This window comes from Rattus norvegicus, chromosome 2 (genome assembly GCF_021556685.1).
Source record: "Rattus norvegicus strain SHRSP/BbbUtx chromosome 2, alternate assembly SHRSP_T2T, whole genome shotgun sequence".
Lineage (NCBI taxonomy): Eukaryota > Metazoa > Chordata > Mammalia > Rodentia > Muridae > Rattus > Rattus norvegicus.
The window spans coordinates 247,764,805-247,780,594 of NC_141535.1; the positions used below are offsets into that span (position 1 = coordinate 247,764,805).

General features: G+C 38.5%; 1 long non-coding RNA gene across 10 annotated transcripts in view; it reads right to left on the reverse strand.

Moving 5' to 3' along the window:
• Positions 1-15,790, reverse strand: part of LOC147996636 (uncharacterized) — a 95,040-nt gene that overhangs the window by 8,928 nt on the left and 70,322 nt on the right. For 7 of the 10 annotated variants that reach the window (XR_015677251.1, XR_015677254.1, XR_015677259.1 and 4 more), the window contains 3 exons: positions 14,748-14,874; positions 13,191-13,264; positions 10,337-10,643 (listed from right to left, as the gene is read on the reverse strand). This is a non-coding gene — a long non-coding RNA (uncharacterized LOC147996636). Of the gene's footprint in view, positions 1-2,250; positions 2,286-2,749; positions 3,012-8,217; positions 8,715-10,336; positions 10,644-13,190; positions 13,265-14,747; positions 14,875-15,790 lie in introns of those variants that run through there. The other 3 variants (XR_015677268.1, XR_015677271.1, XR_015677269.1) reach the window with 3 other exon arrangements.

Below are 15,790 nucleotides of genomic sequence, written 5' to 3' on the forward strand. Positions count from 1 at the left end.
GCAAGCGCAAGGCCCTGGGTTCGATCCCCAGCTCCGAAAAAAAGAAAAGAAAAAAAAAGAGTGCTCTGCTCCATCACTGAGTGACTGCGCTCTTCTGTGAACTGACCCAGTGCTGGTGCCTCAAGCTCCTGCTCAGCCTCTCCTGAATGCATGATTACATAAACAGGTCACCTTAAAGCACTGTCCCACACAAGTTATGGGTAGTGAACTGCTATTGAACACAAAATAGAATAACATGTTTAATTTAAAGTACTTACATCAGTGAAGTCCAATCGGTAGCCCATGATAGACTTAGCCCTAACCCTAACAAGTATAACAAATCTTAATCCTAGATAAAACAGGATAAAACGCACACTGTTTTTAACAAATTTTTGTCACAAAGAAATGTTTGTTTGTTTTTTTAACTTTAGAGAAACACTTTTATGTTCAAACATTAGGGGACATGACACTGAATTCCCAGTTTCAAAATATAAAGAAGGTTCAAATCCTGTGACAACTAGGGATCACTTCAAGGTGGTTAAATTGCAGCTATAATTAATGTCAATAGTTAGTTTGCTTCCCCAAATCTGCTTTCCAATTTATGTGCTGTTTAACACCGAAACCTCCTGGTCTTAACTTTCATTCAAACTCATTCACCCTACTTTCACTCTTTCTTAATTGTAATATTACAAATTATAACCTTTTATCAATAACATTTGCATTTTACTACCATTTTCATGAGAGGAATTGCTTCTTTTATTATGATCAGTTATCTAAAATGTAATCAAAATGGAACCACTTAGAAAAATAATGTATTAATAAATTTTATAAAAATAGTTTTGCATTTAAAAGGAAATAAAAAGCTTATAAATTTTCTTTCTCTCTGTTTTTTTGCTGTCAATAAATCCAAATAGATGACATCATTATACAAAAGCATTTTCTGTAGAGCATAAAAGTGATAGAATTTTGTGGAAGTTCCTTAGAATTTGGAGAGATTTGAAGAAACAAAATGTGTTACAAGAGCTAAGTGTGGCATACACCTCTGAAGTTCTCAAAAGCAAGGCTATCAGTCTGTTTAATTCAAATGTATAATAATAAGAAGAATAAAGCTTCATTTTTCTCAAGGGAAAAGGTTGGAATGTTTGAAAAGAATACACTAACCTCAGAATGTGCTACTGTTGGGATTGTTTGTAAGATCAGAGGAGACATGTTAGGACAAAGAGTCTTGCTAACACCAACCACAGGTTTCCACAGTGACACAGTTCAGCCACACTGTGGAAGCAGGTGGCCTTTCCCGGGTCCCACATATCATTACGTTAGGAAAAGCATGTTTACTTCACATATTAGCATGTAGTCCATGAGGTGCTGTGAGGAGATGTTGTTAGGAAAACCAATAAATCGACCATAGGAAATTTCAACCTTTTAGAAATCTGCAAAGTTCACAGCAAGATGGACGTGGAGAATAAAAGGTGTCATCAAAGGACTGCAGTCATACCAAACAAACCATTGGTATCTAGTTGATGGGTTTGTTGAGTACTGTGTGCGTGTGTGTGTGTGTGTGTGTGTGTGTGTGTGTGTGTGTGTGTGTGTGTGTGTTGGGGGTGGTGAGTGTGTTCCAACAAAGCAACTGTGTGTATCCTTTCCAGATGAAACAGTAATTATCAGTCCGATAAAGCAAGAGTATAGGCATCAGACTCAGACTGAGGGAATATTTATTTTTTTAAAAAGGCTTACCATTTACACACCATAAACATCTACCCATGTAAAATGTGGTGAAAGAATGTAGCTTTTTTGTTAATTCATTCTTCTTTCAGTAGTTTACATATTTTGATAGGAATGGAGCATGCAGAATTTCCTTAGGTCACATGACATTTTCAGATCCACTGCCATAATGTATCTAACCAAATTTTATATCTGCTCTTAGGTTTTGCACTTATGAGTAATCTGTCATATTATGTTCCCACAAATCTTAACATCTCAATCATAATGTTCTGTAGAAACAAACCATTAATTACTGGCAGCCAGAATAATTATTTTTTATAGTTTTTCTTCCTGTCTTGCCCATGGCAGAGGAACACACTGGTAAACTCTGTATGTGTGTGTGTGTGTGTGTGTGTGTGTGTGTGTGTGTGTGTGTGTGTGTGTGTGCACAGATGCCGCCAGATGCCAGAAATTAGAGAACTGAAGGTGAGGATAATAGCAGTTGTGAGCCACCCAGCAGATGCTGGAAACTGAACTCAGGTCGTCTTCTGCAAAAGCAAGAACACTTACCTGCTGAGAGACATAGCGTGTCTGTGCTACAGCACCTAGAATGACAGGTTATAAAACAAGCAAGTACTTAGGAAGCAATGTGTATGCAATACATCAATAATTAAAGTATACTACAATATATTCTAGCTACCAGTACATGGAAATTAAAGTACAATACAGTATATTCCAGTAATATAGAACATTTGTTTGTATTTAATCAGATATTTTAACTTATATGGACATATATGTTTGTCATAGTTTACTCCTGTGCGTAAAATTATGTGCAAAACTTGTTTTATAATTCTTTACTGACTCTCAGGTTTATAACCCAACCCTTTTCCTTTCTAATTTACAACTTTTTATGATACTTTTATTGATTATATGGGAACTTCCTTTCTTGAACCCTAAGCACCTTTACTTTCCAGTCCTCCCAGGTCCACCTCCCCACCCTTTAGATCACCCAAACTGGTTAAAAAGGAAGAGGAAAATAAATTCCAATTTGTGTTGTCCATATACTCACTCCGGTGGGTCAAACTCTCAGTGGCCAGACCCTTAAAGAAACCAAGTCTTTCCTCGCCTGCACTCTGCCAGAAGCCGCCAGTTGTGAAGAGCTACACTTCAGCATCTTGTCACAATTATTAAGAATTTCCTTCAATGGCTTTCTGTCTAGGCTGTTGATTTTGGAGAAGGGGGTTGTGGTTGTCCTAGAAGTCCCTCTGTCTCAACAGTGAGTCTGTAGTCATCAACACCACAGCAGAAGTAGCTTCCTTGACATTTACCGTCTGTGGAAGGAGCATGCAGCATGGACTTACACATGGTTTCTGGTGACAGTTCGGGACCACATACATCTACACAGTCTCCAGTTGTCAGCCCGTGCCACAGACCTCAGCACGGTCTCCAGGGGCAGTACAAACCATGGACATCAACCAACCCCTTCTGCCTCTGCATGGGCCATGGACACCATCACAGCATAGGCCAGAGACATCTCCATGGCCTCAGGTGCCAAAACAGGCTACTCACATGAAACCAACCAACCAACCATCCCCAGTACTCCCAGCAGCATAGCCACAGACATTAGTTTTAAACTGCAACACTGACTACAGATATCAACATGACCTTCAACATAGGTCCCAAATGTCAACATAGATCCAGACATGCCTTTAGCAGCAGCAAGGACCTGGGCATCACCAAGACCACTCACATCAACATGGCCGCTGGTGGAAGCATGGTTTTCTATAGTCATAAGGATGGCCTCGGGTAGAAGAACAGACCAGGGTTATCCACATGGCCTTCAGAGGTAACTCAGGCCACAGACATCAACATGACTTCTAGGTCTGACACTAGGGATATCCACCAGTCCCTCCAGCTTCAACCTGGCCTGGAACAGCTGAACATGGAAACCAAAGTTGACTTCAGAGCAGCATGGATTAAGAGGTTTTTTGAGGAGTCCAATCCAGAACATAAGCTATTCTTCATCTTGCCCATCCTGTCATTGCTCAGAATGAGGGCGATCACACAGCCGGGAAGTATGTTCAGGGCCTGTGTGTGAGCATTAGCTCCAGGCTGCTGCACACCACCCTCTGTGTAAAGCAGATACTCCACCCTCCTCGCCTCTCCGTCTCATATTTGTTCCTCACAGTGGCATTTGTAAACTTCAGTTTGTCACTCAGCATATTTTTGTTATCAGTGTTCAAAAAGCTTTACATGCAAATATTAATTATGTGAGTCTTTGGTCTAGTTCAAATTTTCTGGTTTCTGTCACACCATAAATTCTGGACCACTGTGGAGACTTCACTCTCAGCTCTTCAGAATCAGGGCGATTGTGTGGCTAGGCAGGGCTTCTGGGGGGTGAGCTCCATGGGAGCCCCAGACTTCCCTCTCTGTCAGCCACCCAGACTGCCCTGTGCTCTCTCTCTCCCAACAGGGCAAGTGGCTCAGGCTGCAGCCACAGTGGCTCCATGCTAGACCAGCCTGTGAGCCTTGGAGTAGCCCTATGCAGTAAAGACATCTGGTGCTCCAGGACCTCCTCCTCTACTACTCCAGCAGCTCTGAGATGAAGTGGATGTGTCAGATCTAAGCCTGGATGTCAACTGAGCCGGTCAGCGACAAGATGTCTTCCCGGCACTGTGCAAGGGTCTGTCTTCCGGGTATACACCTTTGATGACTTTTTTCCATTAAATGTTGTCAGTTTATTATCAAGAGCACTGGCACTACCACATTAAAACCTTAAAAGGTCAACTGCTAGATATGAGTTTCCGGTCGTTAGAGAATTAGAAAAGATGTAGCTTTGCAAGATTTTCGTAGCATAGAAGAAGCCGATTCTCAAAAAGGAAAGAAGAAAGAAAAAAAGAGTGAAACGGAGGATAGTTAGAATGAGAGAACTCTCAAAGCCAGAACCAGAGGAGAGGTCAGTACGACCAAACCACTGTTGAGATTCTGTAACAGAGGAAATACACAGGGAATGCAGTGGCTTTCCTATGACATCCTGTGACCAATATATAAACAAGCTGCTGTACCTTCCCATGTAAAAGGTTGATGTGTGCTATTTTACATGAAACATGCCTTTGGGGGAAAAAATCTCTTCCTAAGTAGAAACACCTGAGCATTAAATTTTTCTCCTAATTTTCAGGAAATATATGTTGTATAACTGATCAGTTACTCATGGGAACTGGATATTCAAAAATTTTAAGTGAAGTTAAATATCCTAAAGACTTTTATATATTCCATGTTCAAAGAGTAGAGAGGGATGATAAAATATTAAATGCAAGCCCTATTAATAGCAGATGTCAGTTTGCTTCAGTGTAGCCCTTCTTAATTACATCACTAAATTATTATTTTATGAGTTTCGGTTTGTAACACGTTGACTTCGATAAACAGCCTGCACATCTACAGTGGAGGTTGATTGCCATTGTGAACTTGACTCGATTTGTAATCACAAGAGAACTGACCTCTAGGTGGGTGTGTCTGAAGCTGTTTCTATAGTGGTGTAAATGACTGCAAATGACTGGGAAGACTCATTCTGAACGCAGCTTGACCATCCCAAGGCCAGGGCCCTGGACTGAATCAAAATATGATTAGCACGATTAAGGAAAGACTTGACATCTGGGTCCTGGGAGAAGAGAAACCTTTCTGAGAAGAAGGTGTTTGGAGAGACCTGAGCTCTAAATTTATCTGATGAGTGACTCTGCTTGAAAACAGCTGCTAAGAATCATAGTTTTCCAGGTCCAGCAGGAAAAGCACAGAGGCTGCAGCATCTGTCCTAGTCGGGGAACAGGCCCTTGACTTGCAGTCAAGTTTGCAGCAGCAGCAGCAAAGGAATTGCTTTGTAAAATGCTAGAGCAAAGAGGCCATGGAATTTTGCACAGGTTCCTGAGTCTCTGAATGGCTGTATTAGGTTCCCTGCCAGGAGCCCTGAGGCCATCACATGATGCTGGGAAAAGATCTAAAGCTAGACTTGCCTTAATTCTGTCAGTCAGAAGGCAAAGGCAGGAGGATCTCTGAGTGAGACAAGTGAGAATCTGTCTCAAAACCAAACAAAAATAAAGCACCCAACTGCCTTGAATACAATACTTTCTTAACAACTGATATAGGTAGTTAATTGTAAAAATATATCTGTAAATATATCTTGTCAATTATCAAAATTCCATTTTCTCAGAGACTGATATGGTTTGCTGACCTAAAATATTAAAAATGTTTTCCATTAAAACTGCATTGCTAGTCTTTTAAGTTGCATAACCCAGGAAAGAAATTAGAATCATTTGTGAATCTTAGTATGAATTTAAATTTTGGCATTTAAAAATGATAGTTATTAAATAGACATAAATATTCAAAATAAATTAAGTCTGAGATAGTCTAGGATTTGTAAAAATAAAATGAGTATTCATGATATAGCTTATGCTAGGAATCATGAATATCTAGGAACTAAAGAAGGAAAATTATACATTAGTTATGTAAATCTCACATGTAGTTACATATGAAATAATAAAATAGAGTTAAACATTAGTAAATTTAAATGAGTGTAAATTCAAGTGAAAATATTTGAAAACAAGTAAATTACATGATTTTTTAGTTTTTTTTTAGTCTTGTGTTAAAAATAATTTAGCTATGCTTACTAAAAATACACTTCTGTTTATATAATAAAATAATTACATATTTAGAATTTAAAATATAAGAGTGCAATATTCATCCTTTAATGTAATATATGTTTAAATATTAAAATGTAAAATACATAAATACACAAGTTTTTAATAGGTAAAAGAAAAGTTTTAGAAATACAGACTTTTAGGTTTAGCATCTAACAAACTAGGGAAAGCTAGGGCAATACGATGATTAAAAAAGAAAGATAGCAGTAACCTTCTGAAACACAGAGGACAGTCGAACCAACAGAGATAGGGTTGGGTCCCAACAGTTAGTCAATGTGACCACTATGTTCTCTCAGAAAGAGAATCAAAAGAGGCAGAATGTAAATTAATCATAATTCAATTAATTTCTGGAAAATGATTAAGGGATCTGAGTCCATATTTCACTTAAAGGATGAGATAAGACAAGCCAGCCTGGAGTTTTGTTTACTTATTTTTTTTTTCAAAATGATCCTGTAAGACTTATTCTTTATATCAATACTATTCCACAGTGGTGGAGCTTACAAAGGAATTGCATTGACTGGGTGCCTTAGGGTCATGGGCTTAAGTTAGCTATCCTGACATACAGAAACAACACTCAACGGTACAACTGGAAACTGAATAACTGCTGTGGCTTTATACTCCTTGGAGTTAGACAACATGGAGAAAGGGCAATTGACCTTAGGAAAAACAAATTCTCTGTGCATCATCTGTAGAGGACATGGATGCTACTAAGATCAAGGCCACGAGACAATTAGATTTATGACTCGTTGGACATAGCATATGCTCTCTGCTTCATTTTATCTTCCAAACAAAGATGATAGTGATGTCTTTCCTATAAAGTCCCCCAAAATCTCTGCATTTACACTTGTAAAGTACATAGACTTGTACATGGTGAACAGTGAGGTTTTATAAAAGATAAGTTGGTGGCTATTGCCTCATATATAAATTACTACCTAATTTTAAGCTTAAAATTTTAATGAATATCTCACTTAAAGATAATTTCACATGGGCATACAATTTACCCTTCTTCCTTCTCACTTTGAAGAGTTTAATGATCAAATTAACTATAAGTAATAAATATTTATATATAGTTTTTCCAATTTATTATTTGTAGAAAACTAGTTTGTATTCTCTCTGTTTCTGTCTGTCTCTGTCTCTGTCTCTGTCTCTGTCTCTCTCTCTCTGTCTTTACTTCTCTCTTTTTGCAATTGGAAATAGTTCACTATCTGGATCATGGAAACTATTTTCTTTCTGCAATCTTCTCAACCAAATCCTATTCTCAGCACACTTAAAAGGAAACATAGCCGGGGCATATTAATGATCTAAATTGTTGTGCTGTGGTACAAGTTGAGACTGCTTCCGTCATTTCTTCCATTTGAAACCAATCAATCATGCTCAGTATTATTTCCACTTGTAAAAAAAAAATAGAAGGGAACAGAGCAGTCACTCTGTATTTAACTGGATTAAATGATATGTTATTTGGCAGATGTCAGCAGGTTAAATCTGAAGGATGGTAGGTTAGTTTTTCTCACTGCTGTGCTTGGCCATTTATAACTGATGAGCATGACACTTTAGATGAGTCTGTCCTCTCTGACACTAAAGACAGGCTTTCACCAGAGTGGCCAGCGAATGAACTCTTGTCAAAATTTGATGTAATCTGCAGTTTAACACTGTTACTCCAGGTCTGCTACTTGTGCCTTGTACTAGAGTGTTTTGCATCTATATTTATTAATATCAAATAATAAATAATTAATTCTGCTGATTGGAACTGATACCTCTGTATTTTCAGCATGTCAGTGTTGGGTAAATACTTTCTGAGTGATACAGGAGGCAGTGAGGTAATGCTCTTCTGGGCTGAACTTCTATGTTTTGAACTTGAAGGAAGAAAGGATATATTTAATTTCTGATCCCTATGCCTCATACACAGCGGGTGCACAGCAAGTACATTTTGCAGAATAAATAAATACCTCAAAATAAGAAAAAGTCGGGAACTATTGAAAATGTCATGCAAGATTAATTTTGTTAGAGTTCATGCTTTCAGGGACTTTTTAAATGATGTCATATAACAAAAAGTATTAGAACCTTGGACTTTTATAAAGTAACTAATCCCTTGTTAAGTACTTTGTGTATATAATGAAATAACAACCTTTGGAGACACATCTGTTTCCATTAGCATGAGGAAAAACAGTAACCTATCTGGCCCTTGGCCTCTGGTGTAAATGCAAGGAGTTGCTTCTTATCTGTTCTTCTACATGTTGACCTTCAGATGACCATTTCCTTGTTTGGGGCACTTGGCAGGATCCAGCAATACCCTTAGCATGCACATCTTGACCTCCTGACTTGACTGATTTGATCCAGTGCGACCTATACAAGGATAAAACAGTAAGGCACACATAGCATGAGAGCATGGCTGTCAACAGGTTTTGAACTCTTCTAAGCACGAGTTAGTACTGCTGTGAATAGGTTGAAACCATAAGTAATGGCCAGGATGTGGCCTAAACGCATTAAAAGAAAGCATTGCTAGGGACATGCTGTGCTTTGCTCTTGTCAGACTAGGCAGAGAAACCAGCTCTCTGAGTCCAGGTCTGTCATCATCAGAACACATGGGATATGCTAGAGTCACTTATTCAAGAACTGAGCAGTCAAATGTGCATATTGGAAACAGTGTTCCTATTCATAGTGGGCCCCACAGTTTTCTTCCAAATTACCAATTCCTTTTCCCAAAATTCATTTTTTATTTACTAATAACTTACAAAGTACATTCTAGAAGGTCCACCTCATGTCACTAAATTGTTCTGATATTGCTAAACTTCAAAAATCCCCAGAAAATATTCCTGTCTTTCTTTTGTGTTTTCCCAAGCTTTTTGGGAACGTGGAGAATAGTCTTTCCCTTGTTGTCTGTCAGAAAACTGGATCCACAGCCCAGCCATCTCTTTTCCATAGGCTGTGAGCAAACACGTTACCTTTGTCACTGAGCTCCCAGCTCCCAGGTGCCAGCAGGGACAGTCAGTTCTAGACAGTGTCAATATATCTAACACTAATCTAGAATCTACATTCTTATTGGATTAGCTGATCATGGTGATCTCTGCAGGAGGTCTGAGCTGGGGTGTTGGAGGAGATAGTAAAACAGAAGAAAAGGGAGCATGAGATCAGAGAACACCATCTGTTCCTAAGGTGTGTTGTGTGTGTGGGTGTGTGTGTGTGTGGAGAGCGGTGCGGCGAAACAAAGATGGCGCCGACATCCAGCCTTGTCTGGATATAAACGACTTACTGCGCATGTGCAGGCTTGTCCCCTTGCTAGGGCTCCCTCTAGTGGTGAACAGCGGTACTGCACATGTGCGGTTTATGCACCAGGTGTTAGTTGACCGTTGATATGCTAATGAGGTGTCCCTGGAGGACAAGTAGTGGGGTGATCCAAGCCCCACCAATCCCTGAGAGATAATTAGCATACTGTTGTCTATATAAGCCGAGCGATTTTGCTGCTCGGAGTCCCTGTTCAAGAGAGCTGTAACACTAAGAGAGCTGTAACACTGAGAAGAGCTGTAACACAGTAAAGGCTTGCTCGCAGAAGAATCCTGTTGCTGAACATCGTTCTTACTGGTGGGACATTAGGCGCGCGACATGTGTGTGTGTGTGTGTCTCCCAAGCTCTGTGTAGCTGAGTCTGCTCTTCCCTTTATCACTTCACAATGGGGCAGCACGGTGTACGTCCAATTTTATGGCTCAGTGGATCAGGTCACATACAATCCATGAGTCACAACACAAGGTGTACAGTTGTGATGTCCCAAAAAGGTGTTCACTGGGTTCCCCAACCCCCAGTAACAAGACATGTGATTACACTTCAAATGGCAAATGCTTATTCTCAAACTTTGTGACTACATTCTTTCTCCCTGTACCATGGAATCTACTGGATTCTCTGCCTCAATCATGGGGCCAGCCTAAAGAGACAATCTGAGAGGAGGGAGATAGATCATTAAAAGAGCAAGGTACATGTTAACTTGGGTGTTTATTTCTGTCATTCTCCCATCAGTCCATGGACAAAGAATTCTATCATCAAAGGTTTGACAAATGATAGAGACTGCTTTAAAGATTCCTTCTTGGCTCTTTCTAGCATGGAAGTCCTCACACTTGTAGGAAACACATGTGCTTTCTTTCTCTGTCATATTCCTGATCTGAATACAGGGACTGAAGACATGACAAGGCTGATGTGCAGCACCAAGACCGTGTCAGGGCTGATGTGAGCTGCATTTCTGATGATCTCCTGACTCTGCCGTTCACAGACTTCCCTTCATCTCTACAGAGAAAAACATAAATGTGACGTTATTTAGTAAATTCCGAATGTTGTGAGTAGCAGTTGTCTATTATAGAATGACTGTTAAATGGCTACAGGTCTCTCAGAGAAACTACAGAGAAAATTCGCAAGCTAATGTAGATGGGGTTATGTTTTTATTACATTTGCATTCTTCATACAAATGTAAAGTTGTCTTCCTGGCTATAAGATTTTGATGGATTTTAATGGAACTCACATGTCTATACATGATATAACCTACTCTGTTTACAATCAATGGGATCTATAACGATGTCACCAATCTCATTTCTTTCCTTTCATGAATAGATTTTTTTTTGTGAATAGTCTTGATAAAATTTATTTTGAATTAGTACATGAAATATAAAAATATCCACATGAGTTGGGTCACACGTGACATGAACATTCTATAATATCTAAAGAGTATGCATCCTCAAATGTTTATGATTTCTTTATAGTGAGACATTCTAAATTCTTTCTCCATGCCATTCGGAATGCATGGTGCATAATTATAAAGTAAAGTTCTTCCATTGAGCAACCTCATTCCACAAACTGATGTCACCTCTGTTTGTAACTTAGAAAACAGTGTGTAGTCATTCACCATTCTTTTGTTGGCCATTTGTTTCTTCTCACTTTTGATTCCTCTAGATGTTTATAAATTTAAGTATCACTTCAATAAAAGTGATTTTTATCTTATAGATTTTTTGATTTATGTCTAATGTGTTTTAACACATCATAACTTATCCTTCCTTCTCCTTTAGACAAGATTGAGCACATCCAAGGTAGTATGACCACTTTCCTTCTCCTTTATGTTAATATGATACTTTCTGTATTTTATTTGATTGCTTGTTGATTTTGTTCTGGTATGCTGAGGATGGTCTCATATTTCATTTTGTCCCATGTATAGTTATTTAAGGATACCATCTGTTCACTTTGTGGAACCGCATCACCATACTGATTTTGACACAGTATTTTCATTTTCCTCTTGATCCTTTATTGATTCTTGATAGTATAGAAGTGTACTTTCTAGTCCCTAAGTATGTGGAAACTTCTCACAGATGTTTATTTGTATTATTGCTTTTTCCCTTTCAGTAACATGATGGAGGACCAGGAAACAGAATGAATGGATCTAGGAATAATTTTTAAAGCCTGGCCCTAAATCCTGCTTCTATAGACAGTACTCACATCTTCTGAAAGACATCACTGCCATAACCTGAGAAAACAGGATGATATGTGGTCAATAAAGATGGCAACTGCAACTGAGGAAGGAGGCAATGAAAAAGTTCTATGTGTAGTTCAATGTTGACTTAAAAAGTTCTAAACTCTAAGCAGGTCCTGTCATCTCAGCTCATTGCTAAGGGCCATGTGTATGTTGGTATGAAAGCTGTGCAACATACCCCCTTGTTCTAAAGATGATAATCAGTTCTCTGATGTGCTCTACAAAGTCCTTCATTTGATGATTTTCTCTTCATTTACTCTTTTCTCTTCAAATCGTGCTTTGCCTTGCCTTTTCCTCTACAGGAAATTGTTGTAATTCCATTAACACAGCCCAACTGATCACTTATTTCTTTGCTTAGATTGTTCCACATCTGACTTTGCTGGTATTTATCCTCATCCTTTAGCAAAGAGATCATCCTTACTTTTAGTTCTGTGAGACTTCCCCATTGGCTGTTCTCATTGACAGTCCTACCTTTTGACTATATCCTCACTAGCACTCCACTACCTACTTCTACTTCTACTTCTATTTCTACTTCTACTTCTACTTCTATTTCTATTTCTTCTTCTTCTTCTTCTTCTTCTTCTTCTTCTTCTTCTTCTTCTTCATCATCATCATCATCTTCCTCCTCCTCCTCCTTCTTCCTCCTTTCTCCTCTACCTCCTTCCTTTTGATTTGTTGATGGTAACAACTTTGATTCTCAGAACACTTTGAATTTCCTTTCTGATGAATCCTGATGGATCCTGATGAAGAATGCTCATCCAAGTTATAATATTAGAAGTTTATATCAGCCCAGAAATGAAATACCCACACAACACAGTAGAGTACAGCACACTCCAGGACAGGCAGATGATGGGGTCAACCTAGGTGTCTATCAAAATGAGTAGATAAAGGAAGCTTGGCTTAGATACATAATTCAGCCATTAAGAATCAATACCAGGAAAGTGGATGTAAATAAAGATCATCATGGTAAGTGAAATAAGCCAGGCCAATATATGAAATCTATACTTAAGGGAAAAGCAATATTGGAGAAGAGAGCATGGAGGAGTGTTTGAAATTAAAATTCAGAATGGTGGGAGGGCAGAATGATATAGCAAAGATTCACTGTAATATAAATAAATAGACTTCAAGCACATGGTATATGCATGCAATGAGGCACCATAAAATCTACCATGGTTCACAATGAAATATTTTCTGAGAAACCATTGCTCCCTGATCGTCAGCATCCACAAGTGTTGCAGTCTACTAACTTATAGGTTATGTCATATAAAAGTACAATGCTTTTATCATCTACGTCTAGAGAGTTCAGGGCAACTTACCATGGTGTGAAGCAAATGTCATCACTCTTAATTTGCTTTCTACTGCTATGCTACAGACCATAGCCAAAAGCAACCTGGGGAGGAAAAGGTCTTTTTCAGCTTATACATCTTTCTGCAGAGAAGTCAGGGAAGTGCTCCAGGTGGAAACCTGGAGGAAGATACTGAAATAAAAACTAGGGTGGGGTGGAATGCTGCTTACTGCCTTGTTCACTGTGGCATGCTGAACTTGCTTTCTTATACGTCCCAGAACTACCAACCCAAGGATGGCAATGCCAATGTGAAGCTACTATCCCATGTCAATCATCAATTAACCACATGCCCTACAGACTTCTCTATAGGTCAACCTCATGGAGATAATACCTCTTCCCATACATATCTAGGTTTGTGTCAAATTGGTTAAACTAACCATCACACTATCCTCCTTACCTCTGATGTTAGTTTGAGATATTTCACCCAACGTATCAATATTACAGTGTTTGAATTACATTCCATCATTACTTACGCTCCTATCACTAACTAAACAAAATAAAATAAAGGTCTAGAAACAAATAAAAGAATCTACAAACAGTTAACTTGTTGAGGGAATGAAATACTTCCTGATATTTTAATTAGTGTGTCTTCTTCAGATAAAAGGTGATGTACTACAATACAAAGTATAGATTATAACAAGACAGCATTTAATGAAACCAGTGAGGACCTCCCATTTGGCTTCTTCTTATTGGGTTAATCAGTGTCCCGGAAAGCAGCATGCATCTCAGGCATCATTGCTGTCACTCAGGCCCAGAGGTTTGTAACACTAATGAGCATGGATGACATGGATGCATGACACACAAAGAAGCTGCTGATATAAGCCCTAAATCTAGGAAGAAGAAATCAATGTGATTAGCAAAGATAAAATTAACTTGTCAATGTCTCTGCCATCTTAAATGCCCTCCTGCCCAAGTCTGAAAAAGCCCCAAGATTTTATACACTTTTAATTCTTTGTTACTATTACTAAGAAGTGATGGAGGTCTTAAGCAACCTTAGGAGTGAATGGTGTGTGTGTGTGGGGAGGGGTTCATGAAAATGCTACTGGTCTCCAAGAATCCCTAAACCATGTACTTGGAATAAATGACAATATTGCCCACCTACATTTGACTAGGGTCCCAGCACTACAAAGACATTGATGTATGGAAGTCAACTCAATGGAAAATCTCATTGAAAACAGATCTTCAATTCATTGTTTGGGGGATACAAGACTGATGGAGATTAAAATGATTATTTTAAATCAGTTTGTAGGTATGTTTTTCCTCAAATTAAAAAAAAAAGATTTATAAATCAGCCATACTGAGAAAATCCTAGGCCCAGCCTTGCATACTCCAGCCATTCAAGTTTCCTTCCTCGTTTGGTCTGACCTTCCTCCCCTCTCATCCCTCCTTTCTCTCTTACTTCTCACTTTCCTTTCCTCTTTCTTCCCATTTTGTTCTCCCTTTCCCCTCTCCCTCTATCCATCCCCTTCTTCTATCCTTTCACCTCTCTCTTTCCCTCTTCCACAGGCCCTCGAGCCTAATATCTTACCTGAAGTTTTCTGGGTTTCTCCAGCATCTCCAAAACAAAATATTTTCAAAATGAAGATAATGAGTATTGACCTCTAAACATCGAACTTCAGTTTTATGATTGTGTCAAAATGGCTGAGTTCCAGCATCTGGAAAATAAAAGCAGTTTGCTAGATCCTGAAGGCTTACAAACTATTTTTATTATGATATTTCTGGAAGTACATGCTGCATGCATATTCATGGCTTTGAAAATGCTTCCTATTTCTATAGATTCCCTCCTCATTTGCAGGTGTTATTATGGATTCATGAATACAGCTAATCACTCCTAATGTATCCCATACTCTAGCCACTGCATGGAAATTTTACTTAATTTTTTGTGATAAAATGGAGTCCTGAATGAAGCTTACAGCCTTATGTAATCTAGAATAGCCTGCAGAAATAGTGGGGGCTGTAAAGAAAGTTAGAGTGGTTTGACATTCATACTTAAGGAGGATTGGGGGGAACCTTCATGTCTATTCTCATGATCCCAATATACACAGTATCCTGCATGACACATGAGCAGTGAAGTTTTCAGCTACACTCTCACATTTCCTCTTTATATTTTTTAAAAGATGCAATCCTATGCTCATAGTCTGAAATTAATATTATTGGTGTTAATACATAGAACATGTTTAACTTTACTGGGTATAATAAGATTCTTATACCTTTTCTATGAATTTCAATCAAAGACATTGTGCAAAATTTCTACCCTTTCATATTTCAGGAGTTTGTTATTTTTTTCAAGGAGAAAAGAAATTTACTATTCTTGTCATTTGTTGGTTGTATGTTTCTCAGCTAAGAGATAGATCATAGATCAAAGCTCCTCCCTTTTCGTGTCTCACAATAAGTCTCAAAATCTTCAGTACCCTAGAAATATAATATGTCCCAAAGTATAGAAATTGGTCTATCAATTGGAAAGGAAAATGAAAAGAATTTCTGTGATTTTTGTGACTTTCTCTAAATCTAAGATTTTGGCACACTGTCTTTGTATGGTGCAAGAGATCACCTATAGTAGGGTCCTGACAA